Source organism: Pseudophryne corroboree, chromosome 1 (genome assembly GCF_028390025.1).
Source record: "Pseudophryne corroboree isolate aPseCor3 chromosome 1, aPseCor3.hap2, whole genome shotgun sequence".
NCBI lineage: Eukaryota > Metazoa > Chordata > Amphibia > Anura > Myobatrachidae > Pseudophryne > Pseudophryne corroboree.
The window spans coordinates 1,000,268,547-1,000,283,059 of NC_086444.1; the positions used below are offsets into that span (position 1 = coordinate 1,000,268,547).

At 49.6% G+C, this 14,513-nt stretch overlaps 1 protein-coding gene across 1 annotated transcript in view; it reads right to left on the reverse strand.

Annotated features, from left to right (window-relative positions):
* LOC134921964 (histone PARylation factor 1) overlaps window positions 1-14,513 on the reverse strand; it is a 187,755-nt gene that overhangs the window by 172,677 nt on the left and 565 nt on the right. The gene's annotated exons all lie outside the window — the stretch shown is intronic.

Consider the following 14,513-nt stretch of genomic DNA (forward strand, 5'->3'; position numbering starts at 1 on the left):
ATGCAGCTTGTGAATTGCCTGTAACACTGCCTCCCTGCCTGAGGGAGTGGTTGGCAAGGTAGATTTGAGGAAACGGCGGGGGGGAGACGTCTCGAATTCCAGCTTGTACCCCTGAGATACTACTTGAAGGATCCAGGGGTCCACCCGTGAGCGAGCCCACTGATCGCTGAAATTTTTGAGACGGGCCCCCACCGTACCTGGCTCCGCCTGTGAAGCCCCAGCGTCATGCTGTGGACTTAGAGGAAGCGGGGGGGAGGACTTTTGTTCCTGGGAACTGGCTGTATGTTGCAGCTTCTTTCCCCTACCTCTGCCTCTGGGCAGAAAGGACGCGCCTTTAACCCGCTTGCCCCTATTGGGCCGAAAGGACTGTACCTGATAATACGGTGCTTTCTTTGGTTGTGAGGGAACATGGGGTAAAAATGTAGATTTCCCAGCTGTTGCCGTGGAAACGAGGTCCGAGAGACCATCCCCGAACAATTCCTCACCCTTATAAGGCAGAACTTCCATGTGTCGTTTGGAATCTGCATCACCTGTCCACTGCCGAGTCCATAACCCTCTCCTGGCAGAAATGGACATTGCACTAATTTTGGATGCCAGCCGGCAAATAATAAGAATTTACTTACCGATAATTCTATTTCTCGGAGTCCGTAGTGGATGCTGGGGTTCCTGAAAGGACCATGGGGAATAGCGGCTCCGCAGGAGACAGGGCACAAAAAGTAAAGCTTTAGGATCAGGTGGTGTGCACTGGCTCCTCCCCCTATGACCCTCCTCCAAGCCTCAGTTAGGTACTGTGCCCGGACGAGCGTACACAATAAGGAAGGATTTATGAATCCCGGGTAAGACTCATACCAGCCACACCAATCACACTGTACAACCTGTGATCTGAACCCAGTTAACAGTATGATAACAGCGGAGCCTCTGAAAAGATGGCTCACAACAATAATAACCCGATTTTTGTAACTATGTACAAGTAATGCAGATAATCCGCACTTGGGATGGGCGCCCAGCATCCACTACGGACTCCGAGAAATAGAATTATCGGTAAGTAAATTCTTATTTTCTCTATCGTCCTAGTGGATGCTGGGGTTCCTGAAAGGACCATGGGGATTATACCAAAGCTCCCAAACGGGCGGGAGAGTGCGGATGACTCTGCAGCACCGAATGAGAGAACTCCAGGTCCTCCTTAGCCAGGGTATCAAATTTGTAGGATTTTACAAACGTGTTTGCCCCTGACTAAATAGCCGCTCGGCAAAGTTGTAAAGCCGAGACCCCTCGGGCAGCCGCCCAAGATGAGCCCACCTTCCTTGTGGAATGGGCATTTACATATTTTGGCTGTGGCAGGCCTGCCACAGAATGTGCAAGCTGAATTGTATTACACATCCAACTAGCAAAAGTCTGCTTAAAAGCAAGAGCACCCAGTTTGTTGGGTGCATACAGGGTAACAGCAAGTCAGTTTTCCTGACTCCAGCCGTCCTGGAACCTATATTTTCAGGGCCCTGACCACATCTAGCAACTTGGAGTCCTCCAAGTCCCTAGTAGGCGCAAGACACCACAATAAGCTGGTTCAGGTGAAACACTGACACCACCTTAGGGAGAGAACTGGGGACGAGTCCGCAGCTCTGCCCTGTCCGAATGGACAAACAGATATGGGCTTTTTTGAGAAAAAAAACCACCAATTTGACACTCGCCTGGTCCAGGCCAGGTCCAAGAGCATGTTCACTTTTCATGTGAGATGCTTCAAATCCACAGATTTGACTGGTTTTAAACCAATGTGTTTTGAGGAATCCCAGAACTACGTTGAGATCCCACAGTGCCACTGGAGGCACAAAAGGGGGTTGCATATGCAATACTCCCTTGACAAACTTCTGGACTTCAGGAACTGAAGCCAATTCTTTCTGGAAGAAAAATCGACAGGGCCGAAATTTGAACCTTAATGGACCCCAATTTGAGGCCCATAGACACTCCTGTTTGCAGGAAATGCAGGAATCGACCGAGTTGAAATTTCTTCGTGGGGCCTTCCTGGCCTCACACCACGCAACATATTTTCGCCACATGTGGTGATAATGTTGTGCGGTCACCTCCTTTCTGGCTTTGACCAGGGTAGGAATGACCTCTTCCTGAATGCCTTTTCCCTTAGGATCCGGCGTTCCACCGCCATGCCGTCAAACGCAGCTGCGGTAAGTCTTGGAACAGACATGGTACTTGCTGAAACAAGTCCCTTCTTAGCGGCAGAGGCCATAAGTCCTCTGTGAGCATCTCTTGAAGTTCCGGGTACCAAGTCCTTCTTGGCCAATCCGGAGCCATGAGTATAGTTCTTACTCCTCTACGTCTTATAATTCTCAGTACTTTAGGTATGAAAAGCAGAGGATGGAACACATACACCGACTGGTACACCCACGGTGTTACCAGAACGTCCACAGCTATTGCCTGAGGGTCTCTTAACCTGGCGCAATACCTGTCCCGTTTTTTGTTCAGACGGGACGCCATCATGTCCACCTTTGGTAATTCCCAACGGTTTACAATCATGTGGAAAACTTCCCCATGAAGTTCCCACTCTGCCGGGTGGAGGTCGTGCCTACTGAGGAAGTCTGCTTCCCAGTTTCCATTCCCGGAATGAAACACTGCTGACAGTGCTATCACATGATTTTCCGCCCAGCGAAAAGTCCTTGCAGTTTTTGCCACTGCCCTCCTGCTTCTTGTGCCGCCCTGTCTATTTACGTGGGCGACTGCCGTGATGTTTTATCCCACTGGATCAATACCGGCTGACCTTGAAGCAGAGGTCTTGCTAAGCTTAGAGCATTATAAATTTACCCTTAGCTATATTTATGTGGAGAAAACTCTCCAGACTTGATCACACTCCCTGGAAATTTTTTCCTTGTGTGACTGCTCCCCAGCCTCTCGGGCTGGCCTCCGTGGTCACCAACATCCAAAACTGAATGCCGAATCTGCGGCCCTCTAGAAGATGAGCACTCTGTAACCACCACAGGAGAGACACCCTTGTCCTTGGATATAGGGTTATCCGCTGATGCATCTGAAGATGCGATCCGGACCATTTGTCCAGCAGATCCCACTGAAAAGTTCTTGCATGAAATCTGCCGACTGGAATTGCTTCGAAGGAAGTCACCATTTTTTTTACCATGGCCCTTGTGCAATGATGCACTGATTTTAGGAGGTTCCTGACTAGCTCGGATAACTCCCTGGCTTTCTCTTCCGGGAGAAACACCTTTTTCTGGACTGTGTCCAGAATCATCCCTAAGCACAGGAGACTTGTTGTCGGGATCAGCTGCGATTTTAGAATATTTAGAATCCACCCCTGCTGTTGTAACAGTATCCGAGATAGTGCTACTCCGACCTCCAACTGTTCCCTGGACTTTGCCCTTATCAGGAGATCGTCCAAGTAAGGGATAATTAAGACGCCTTTTCTTCGAAGAAGAACCATCATTTCAGCCATTACCTTGGTAAAGACCCGGGGTGCCGTAGACAATCCAAACGGCAGCGTCTGAAACTGATAGTGACAGTTCTGTACCACGAACCTGAGGTACCCTTAGTGATAAGGGCAAATTTGGGACATGGATCCCGGTTCGTTATCACTGCTCTGAGTGACTCCATCTTGATTTGAACCTTTGTAAGTGTTCAAATTTTTTTAGATTTAGAATAAGTCTCACCTAGCCTTCTGGCTTCAGTACCACAATATAGTGTGGAATAATACCCCTTTTCTTGTTGTAGGAGGAGTAATTTAATTATCACCTGCTGGGAATACAGCTCGTGAATTTTTTTCCATACTGCCTCCTTGTCGGAGGGAGACCTTGGTAAAGCAGACTTTAGGAGCCTGCGCAGGGGAAACGTCTCGACATTCCAAACTGTACCCCTGGGATACTACTTGTAGGATCCAGGGGTCCTGTACGGTCTCAGGGTCATGCTGAGAGCTTGTCAGAAGCGGTGGAACGCTTCTGTTCCTGGGAATGGGCTGCCTGCTGCAGTCTTCTTCCCTTTCCTCTATCCCTGGGCAGATATGACTCTTATAGGGACGAAAGGACTGAAGCTGAAAAGACGGTGTCTTTTTCTGCAGAGATGTGACTTAGGGTAAAAACGGTGGATTTTCCAGCAGTTGCCGTGGCCACCAGGTCCGATGGACCGACCCCAAATAACTCCTCTTCCTTTATACGGCAATACACCTTTGTGCCGTTTGGAATCTGCATCACCTGACCACTGTCGTGTCCATAAACATCTTCTGGCAGATATGGACATCGCACTTACTCTTGATGCCAGAGTGCAAATATCCCTCTGTGCATCTCGCATATATAGAAATACATCCTTTAAATGCTCTATAGTCAATAAAATACTGTCCCTGTCAAGGGTATCAATATTTTTAGTCAGGGAATCCGACCAAGCCACCCCAGCTCTGCACATCCAGGCTGAGGCGATCGCTGGTCGCAGTATAACACCAGTATGTGTGTATATACTTTTTATGATATTTTTCCAGCCTCCTGTCAGCTGGCTCCTTGAGGACGGCCCTATCTATAGACGGTACCGCCACTTGTTCTGATAAGCGTGTGAGCGCCTTATCCACCCTAAGGGGTGTTTCCCAACGCGCCCTAACTTCTGGCGGGAAAGGGTATACCGCCCATATTTTCTATCGGGGGGAACCCACGCATCATCACACACTTCATTTAATTTATCTGAATCAGGAAAAACTACGGTAGTTTTTTCACATCCCACATAATACCCTCTTTTGTGGTACTTGTAGTATCAGAAATATGTAACACCTCCTTCATTGCCCTTAACGTGTGGCCCTAATAAGGAATACGTTTGTTTATTCACCGTCGACACTGGATTCAGTGTCCCTGTCTGTGTCTGTGTCGACCGACTAAAGTAAACGGGCGTTTTAAAACCCCTGACGGTGTTTTTGAGACGTCTGGACCGGTACTAATTGTTTGTCGGCCGTCTCATGTCGTCAACCGACCTTGGCGCGTGTTGACATTATCACGTAATTCCCTAAATAAGCCATCCATTCCGGTGTCGACTCCCTAGAGAGTGACATCACCATTACAGACAATTGCTCCGCCTCCTCACCAACATTTCAGCATCTGCAAGGGGGCCGGCGGCGAGGCTCCGGTGACCATCCAGGCTGTACCTGTGATCGTCCCTCTGGAGCTAATGTCCAGTAGCCAAGAAGCCAATCCATCCTGCACGCAGGTGAGTTCACTTCTTCTCCCCTAAGTCCCTCGTTGCAGTGATCCTGTTGCCAGCAGGACTCACTGTAAAATAAAAAACCTAAGCTAAACTTTTCTAAGCAGCTCTTTAGGAAAGCCACCTAGATTGCACCCTTCTCGGCCGGGCACAAAAATCTAACAGAGGCTTGGAGGAGGGTCATAGGGGGAGGAGCCAGTGCACACCACCTGATCCTAAAGCTTTACTTTTTGTGCCCTGTCTCCTGCGGAGCCGCTATTCCCCATGGTCCTTTCAGGAACCCCAGCATCCACTAGGACGATAGAGAAATCCCTCTGTGCATCCCTCATGTATAAAAGTGCGTCTTTTATATGCTCTACGTTTAGCAAATTAGTGTCCCTGTCTAGGGTATCTATATTTTCTGACAGGGAATCTGACCACGCAGCAGCAGCACTGCACATCCAGGCTGAAGCTATAGCCGGTCTCAGTATAACACCTGTGTGTGTATATATAGATTTCAGGATAGCCTCCTGCTTTCTATCAGCAGATTCCTTCAGGGCGGCCGTATCCGGAGACGGTAGTGCCACCTTCTTTGATACGCGTGTGAGCGCTTTATCCACCCTAGGGGATGTTTCCCAGCGTGACCTATCCTCTGGCGGGAAAGGGTACGCCATTAGTAACCTCTTAGAAATTACCAGCTTTTTATCAGAGGAAGCCCACGCTTCTTCACACACTTCATTTAACTCTTCAGATGGAGGAAAACTACTGGTAGTTTTTTTCTCTCCAAACATTATACCCTTTTTTGTGGTACCGGGGGTAACATCAGAAATGTGCAACACATTTTTCATTGCCTCAATCATGTAAGGTGTGGCCCTACTGGAATTTACATTAGTCTCCTCGTCGTCGACACTGGAGTCAGTATCCGTGTCGACATCTGTGTCAACCATCTGAGGTAGCGGGCGTTTTAGAGCCCCTGATGGCTTTTGAGACGCCTGGGCAGACACAGGCTGAGAAGCCGGCTGTCCCACATTTGGTAAGTCGTCAAAACTTTTATGTAAGGAGTCGACACTATCACGTAATTCCTTCCACAGCACCATCCACTCAGGTGTCGACCCCGCAGGGGGTGACATCACATTTACAGGCATCTGCTCCGCCTCCACATAAGCCTCCTCATCAAACATGTCGACACAGCCGTACCGACACACCGCAAACACACAGGGAATGCTCTGACAAAGGACAGGACCCCACAAAGCCCTTTGGGGAGACAGAGAGAGAGTATGCCAGCACACACCAGAGCGCTATATAACACTGGGATCCCACTATCAATGAGTGTTTTCCCTTATAGCTGCTTTTTTATATATATCTTATATATATATATTATCTATACTGCGCCTAAATTTAGTGCCCCCCCTCTCTTTTTTACCCTTCTGTAGTGTTCAGACTGCAGGGGAGAGCCAGGGAGCTTCCTTCCAGCGGAGCTGTGATGGAAAAATGGCGCCAGTGTGCTGAGGGAGAAGCCCCGCCCCCTTTTCGGCTGACTTTCTCCCGCTTTTTCTGGAATTATGGCAGGGGTAATTTTACATCTATATAGCTTCTAGGACTATATATGATGTATATTTGCCAGCCAAGGTGTCATATATTGCCCTCAGGCCCCCCCCCTCCCCCCGCACCCATCAGTGACCGGAGTGTGAGGTGTACATGAGGAGCAATGGCGCACAGCTGCAGTGCTGTGCGCTACCTTGGTGAAGACCGAAGTCTTCTGCCGCCGATTTTCCGGACCTCTTCTTGCTTCTGGCTCTGTAAGGGGGACGGCGGCGCGGCTCCGGGAACGAACACCAAGGTCGGGTCCTGCGGTCGATCCCTCTGGAGCTAATGGTGTCCAGTAGCCTAAGAAGCCCAAACTACCACCTGTTAGGTAGGTTCGCTTCTTCTCCCCTTAGTCCCTCGCTGCAGTGAGTCTGTTGCCAGCAGATCTCACTGTAAAAATAAGAATTTACTTACCGATAATTCTATTTCTCGTAGTCCGTAGTGGATGCTGGGGACTCCGTCAGGACCATGGGGTTTAGCGGCTCCGCAGGAGACAGGGCACAATAATAAAAGCTTTAGGATCAGGTGGTGTGCACTGGCTCCTCCCCCTATGACCCTCCTCCAAGCCTCAGTTAGGATACTGTGCCCGGCCGAGAAGGGTGCAATCTAGGTGGCTCTCCTGAGCTGCTTAGAATAAAAGTTTAAGTTAGGTTTTTTATTTTCAGTGAGTCCTGCTGGCAACAGGCTCACTGCTACGAGGGACTTAGGGGAGAGAAGTAAACTCACCTGCGTGCAGGATGGATTTGCTTCTTAGGCTACTGGACACCATTAGCTCCAGAGGGAGTCGGAACACAGGTCTCACCCTGGGGTTCGTCCCGGAGCCGTGCCGCCGACCCCCCTTGCAGATGCCGAAGTTGAAGAGGTCCAGAGGTCCAGAAACAGGCGGCAGAAGACTTTCAGTCTTCATAAGGTAGCGCACAGCACTGCAGCTGTGCGCCATTGTTGTCAGCACACTTCATACCAGCGGTCACTGAGGGTGCAGGGCGCTGGGGGGGGCGCCCTGGGCAGCAATGTATTATACCTTTTTTATGGCTAAAATACATCACATATAGTCCTTGAGGCTATATGGATGTATTTAACCCCTGCCAGATCTCACAAACTCCGGGAGAAGAGCCCGCCGTTTTAGGGGGCGGGGCCTATTCTCCTCAGCACACGGCGCCATTTTCCTGCTCAGCTCTGCTGTGAGGAAGGCTCCCAGGCTCTCCCCTGCACTGCACTACAGAAACAGGGTTAAAACAGAGAGGGGGGGCACTTATTTGGCGATATGATTACATATGTGAAAATGCTATAAGGGAAAACACTTGTATAAGGGGTTGTCCCTGTATAATTATAGCGTTTTTGGTGTGTGCTGGCAAACTCTCCCTCTGTCTCCCCAAAGGGCTAGTGGGGTCCTGTCCTCCAGTAGCCTAAGAAGCCCAAACTACCACCTGTTAGGTAGGTTCGCTTCTTCTCCCCTTAGTCCCTCGCTGCAGTGAGTCTGTTGCCAGCAGATCTCACTGTAAAATAAAAAACCTAAATATACTTTCTTTCTAGGTGCTCAGGAGAGCCCCTAGTGTGCATCCAGCTCAGCCGGGCACAAGAATCTAACTGAAGTCTGGTGGAGGGTCTTAGTGGGAGGAGCCAGTGCACACCAGTAGTCTAAAAGCTTTCTTTATAGTTGTGCCCAGTCTCCTGCGGAGCCGCTATTCCCCATGGTCCTTACGGAGTCCCCAGCATCCACTTAGGACGTTAGAGAAATCTCGGTAGGGTATATGGCCAATACGCCCCTAGCACAGTGTACTGTTGATTTTAGCATTTCTCATAGGGAGTTCCAGGAATAAAGTTTAATAATAAGATTTTACTTACCGATAAATCTATTTCTCGGAGTCCGTAGTGGATGCTGGGGTTCCTGAAAGGACCATGGGGAATAGCGGCTCCGCAGGAGACAGGGCACAAAAAGTAAAGCTTTTTCAGATAAGGTGGTGTGCACTGGCTCCTCCCCCTATGACCCTCCTCCAGACTCCAGTTAGGTACTGTGCCCGGACGAGCGTACACAATAAGGGAGGATTTTGAATCCCGGGTAAGACTCATACCAGCCACACCAATCACACCGTACAACCTGTGATCTAAACCCAGTTAACAGTATGATAACAGCGGAGCCTCTGAAAGATGGCTTCCTTCAACAATAACCCGAAGTAGTTAACAATAACTATGTACAATTTATGCAGATAATCCGCACTTGGGATGGGCGCCCAGCATCCACTACGGACTCCGAGAAATAGATTTATCGGTAAGTAAAATCTTATTTTCTCTATCGTCCTAGTGGATGCTGGGGTTCCTGAAAGGACCATGGGGATTATACCAAAGCTCCCAAACGGGCGGGAGAGTGCGGATGACTCTGCAGCACCGAATGAGAGAACTCCAGGTCCTCCTTAGCCAGAGTATCAAATTTGTAAAATTTTACAAACGTGTTCTCCCCTGACCACGTAGCTGCTCGGCAAAGTTGTAATGCCGAGACCCCTCGGGCAGCCGCCCAAGATGAGCCCACCTTCCTTGTGGAGTGGGCCTTTACAGATTTAGGCTGTGGCAGGCCTGCCACAGAATGTGCAAGTTGGATTGTGCTACAGATCCAACGAGCAATCGTCTGCTTAGACGCAGGAGCACCCATCTTGTTGGGTGCATACAATATAAACAACGAGTCAGATTTTCTGACTCCAGCTGTCCTTGCAATATATATTTTTAATGCTCTGACAACGTCCAGTAACTTGGAGTCCTCCAAGTCACTTGTAGCCGCAGGCACTACAATAGGCTGGTTCAGATGAAATGCTGACACCACCTTAGGGAGAAAATGCGGACGAGTCCGCAGTTCTGCCCTGTCCGAATGGAAAATCAGATATGGGCTTTTGTAAGATAAAGCTGCCAATTCTGACACTCTCCTGGCAGAAGCCAGGGCTAGAAGCATGGTCACTTTCCAAGTGAGATATTTCAAATCCACCTTATTTAGTGGTTCAAACCAATGAGATTTTAGAAAGTCCAAAACCACATTGAGATCCCACGGTGCCACTGGAGGCACCACAGGGGGCTGTATATGCAGCACTCCCTTAACAAAGGTCTGGACTTCAGGGACTGAAGCCAATTCTTTTTGAAAGAAAATCGACAGGGCCGAAATTTGAACCTTAATAGATCCCAATTTGAGACCCATAGACAATCCTGATTGCAGGAAATGTAGGAATCGACCCAGTTGAAATTCCTCCGTCGGAGCACTCCGATCTTCGCACCACGCAACATATTTTCGCCAAATTCGGTGATAATGTTGCACGGTTACTTCCTTCCTTGCTTTAATCAAAGTAGGAATGACTTCTTCCGGCATGCCTTTTTCCTTTAGGATCCGGCGTTCAACCGCCATGCCGTCAAACGCAGCCGCGGTAAGTCTTGAAACAGACAGGGACCCTGCTGAAGCAAGTCCCTCCTTAGAGGTAGAGGCCACGGATCTTCCGTGATCATCTCTTGAAGTTCCGGGTACCAAGTCCTTCTTGGCCAATCCGGAACCACTAGTATCGTTCTTACGCCTCTTTGCCGTATAATTCTCAATACTTTTGGTATGAGAGGCAGAGGAGGAAACACATACACCGACTGGTACACCCAAGGCGTTACCAGCGCGTCCACAGCTATTGCCTGCGGATCTCTTGACCTGGCGCAATACCTGTCCAGTTTTTTGTTGAGGCGAGACGCCATCATGTCCACCATTGGTCTTTCCCAACGGGTTACCAGCATGTGGAAGACTTCTGGATGAAGTCCCCACTCTCCCGGGTGAAGATCGTGTCTGCTGAGGAAGTCTGCTTCCCAGTTGTCCACTCCCGGGATGAACACTGCTGACAGTGCTATCACATGATTCTCTGCCCAGCGAAGAATCCTTGCAGCTTCTGCCATTGCACTCCTGCTTCTTGTGCCGCCCTGTCTGTTCACATGGGCGACTGCCGTGATGTTGTCCGACTGGATCAACACCGGTTTTCCCTGAAGCAGAGGTTCTGCCTGGCTTAGAGCATTGTATATTGCTCTTAGTTCCAGAATGTTTATGTGAAGAGACGTTTCCAGGCTTGTCCATACTCCCTGGAAGTTTCTTCCTTGTGTGACTGCTCCCCAGCCTCTCAGGCTGGCGTCCGTGGTCACCAGGATCCAATCCTGTATGCCGAATCTGCGGCCCTCCAATAGATGAGGACTCTGCAACCACCACAGAAGAGACACCCTTGTCCTTGGAGACAGGGTTATCCGTAGGTGCATCTGAAGATGCGACCCTGACCATTTGTCCAACAGATCCCTTTGGAAAATTCTTGCGTGGAATCTGCCGAATGGAATTGCTTCGTAAGAAGCCACCATTTTTCCCAGGACTCTTGTGCATTGATGTACAGATACCTTTCCTGGTTTTAGGAGGTTCCTGACAAGCTCGGATAACTCCTTGGCTTTTTCCTCCGGGAGAAAAACCTTTTTCTGAACCGTGTCCAGAATCATCCCTAGGAACAGCAGACGAGTTGTCGGCATTAACTGGGATTTTGGAATATTCAGAATCCACCCGTGCTGTTTTAGCACTTCTTGAGACAGTGCTAATCCCATCTCTAGCTGTTCTCTGGACCTCGCCCTTATTAGGAGATCGTCCAAGTATGGGATAATTAATACGCCTTTTCTTCGAAGAAGAATCATCATCTCGGCCATTACCTTTGTAAAGATCCGAGGTGCCGTGGACAATCCGAACGGCAGCGTCTGAAACTGATAGTGACAGTTTTGTACAACGAACCTGAGGTACCCCTAGTGTGAGGGGTAAATTGGAACGTGGAGATACGCATCCTTGATGTCCAAGGATACCATAAAGTCCCCCTCTTCCAGGTTCGCTATCACTGCTCTGAGTGACTCCATCTTGAACTTGAACTTCTTTATGTACAGGTTCAAGGACTTCAGATTTAGAATAGGCCTTACCGAGCCATCCGGCTTCGGTACCACAAAAAGAGTGGAATAATACCCCTTCCCTTGTTGTAGAAGAGGTACCTTGACTATCACCTGCTGAGAGTACAGCTTGTGAATGGCTTCCAAAACCGTCTCCCTTTCGGAGGGGGACGTTGGTAAAGCAGACTTCAGGAAACGGCGAGGTGGATCTGTCTCTAATTCCAACCTGTACCCTTGAGATATTATCTGCAGGATCCAGGGATCTACCTGCGAGTGAGCCCACTGCGCGCTGTAATTTTTGAGACGACCGCCCACCGTCCCCGAGTCCGCTTGAGAAGCCCCAGCGTCATGCTGAGGCTTTTGTAGAAGCCGGGGAGGGCTTCTGTTCCTGGGAAGGAGCTGCGTGTTGCTGTCTCTTCCCTCGACCTCTGCCTCGTGGCAGATATGAATAGCCCTTTGCTCTCTTATTTTTAAAGGAACGAAAGGGCTGCGGTTGAAAAGTCGGTGCCTTTTTCTGTTGGGGAGTGACTTGAGGTAGAAAGGTGGATTTCCCGGCTGTAGCCGTGGCCACCAAATCTGATAGACCGACTCCAAATAACTCCTCCCCTTTATACGGCAAAACTTCCATATGCCGTTTTGAATCCGCATCGCCTGTCCACTGTCGCGTCCATAAAGCTCTTCTGGCCGAAATGGACATAGCACTTACCCGTGATGCCAGTGTGCAGATATCCCTCTGTGCATCACGCATATAAAGAAATGCATCCTTTATTTGTTCTAACGACAGTAAAATATTGTCCCTGTCCAGGGTATCAATATTTTCAATCAGGGACTCTGACCAAACTACCCCAGCACTGCCCATCCAGGCAGTCGCTACAGCTGGTCGTAGTATAACACCTGCATGTGTGTATATACTTTTTTGGATATTTTCCATCCTCCTATCTGATGGATCTTTAAGTGCGGCCGTCTCAGGAGAGGGTAACGCCACTTGTTTAGATAAGCGTGTTAGCGCCTTGTCCACCCTAGGAGGTGTTTCCCAGCGCTCCCTAATCTCTGGCGGGAAAGGGTATAATGCCAATAATTTCTTTGAAATTATCAGCTTTTTATCAGGGGCAACCCACGCTTCATTACACACGTCATTTAATTCTTCTGATTCAGGAAAAACTATAGGTAGTTTTTTCATACCCCACATAATACCCTGTTTAGTGGTACCTGTAGTATCAGCTAAATGTAACGCCTCCTTCATTGCCAAAATCATATAACGTGTGGCCCTACTGGAAAATACGGTTGATTCGTCACCGTCACCACTGGAGTCATCGCCTGTGTCTGGGTCTGTGTCGACCGACTGAGGCAAAGGGCGTTTCACAGCCCCTGACGGTGTTTGAGTCGCCTGGACAGGCACTAATTGATTGTCCGGCCGCCTCATGTCGTCAAACGACTGCTTTAGCGTGTTGACACTATCCCGTAGTTCCATAAATAAAGGCATCCATTCTGGTGTCGACTCCCTAGGGGGTGACATCCTCATATTTGGCAATTGCTCCGCCTCCACACCAATATCGTCCTCATACATGTCGACACACACGTACCGACACACAGCAGACACACAGGGAATGCTCCTAACGAGGACAGGACCCACTAGCCCCTTGGGGAGACAGAGGGAGAGTTTGCCAGCACACACCAAAAGCGCTATATATATATCAGGGATAGCCTTATAATAAGTGCTCCCTTATAGCTGCTTTGTTATATCAAAATATCGCCATAAATTTGCCCCCCCCTCTCTGTTTTACCCTGTTTCTGTAGTGCAGTGCAGGGGAGAGACTTGGGAGCCGTCCTGACCAGCGGAGCTGTGAGAGGAAATGGCGCCGTGTGCTGAGGAGATAGGCCCCGCCCCTTTTCTGGCGGGCTCGTCTCCCGCTATTTAGAAAAATCAGGCAGGGGTTAAATATCTCCATATAGCCTCTAGGGGCTATATGTGAGGTATTTTTAGCCTTTATAGGTAGTCATTTGCCTCCCAGGGCGCCCCCCTCCCAGCGCCCTGCACCCTCAGTGACTGCCGTGTGAAGTGTGCTGAGAGGAAAATGGCGCACAGCTGCAGTGCTGTGCGCTACCTTTTGAAGACTGCAGGAGTCTTCAGCCGCCGATTCTGGACCTCTTCTGACTTCAGCATCTGCAAGGGGGCCGGCGGCGCGGCTCCGGTGACCATCCAGGCTGTACCTGTGATCGTCCCTCTGGAGCTTGATGTCCAGTAGCCAAGAAGCCAATCCATCCTGCACGCAGGTGAGTTGACTCCTTCTCCCCTCAGTCCCTCGCTGCAGTGATCCTGTTGCCAGCAGGAATCACTGTAAAATAAAAAACCTAGCTAAACTTTTTCTAAGCAGCTCTTTAGGAGAGCCACCTAGATTGCACCCTTCTCGTCCGGGCACAAAAATCTAACTGGAGTCTGGAGGAGGGTCATAGGGGGAGGAGCCAGTGCACACCACCTGATCTGAAAAAGCTTTACTTTTTGTGCCCTGTCTCCTGCGGAGCCGCTATTCCCCATGGTCCTTTCAGGAACCCCAGCATCCACTAGGACGATAGAGAAATAGGACAAGCAGGCTTCATTCTCAGAGAGGGTCACACTGGGATGAAGCATCAGACCACAAGCGTACAGACTGTATCCTAAACAAAGGACACCGCCAGCAGTAGGGGGTTGCTGGACACAGGGCAGTGTGTCAGTGCTGGAGGCACTGCCACAGGTACCCTGAGGCTGCATTATGTGCACACACGACACGCTGCCACCCACCTGTATGGCACACCACTTGTTGCCCACGTTATTTTTACTATCCTCACATAGAACAAAACAA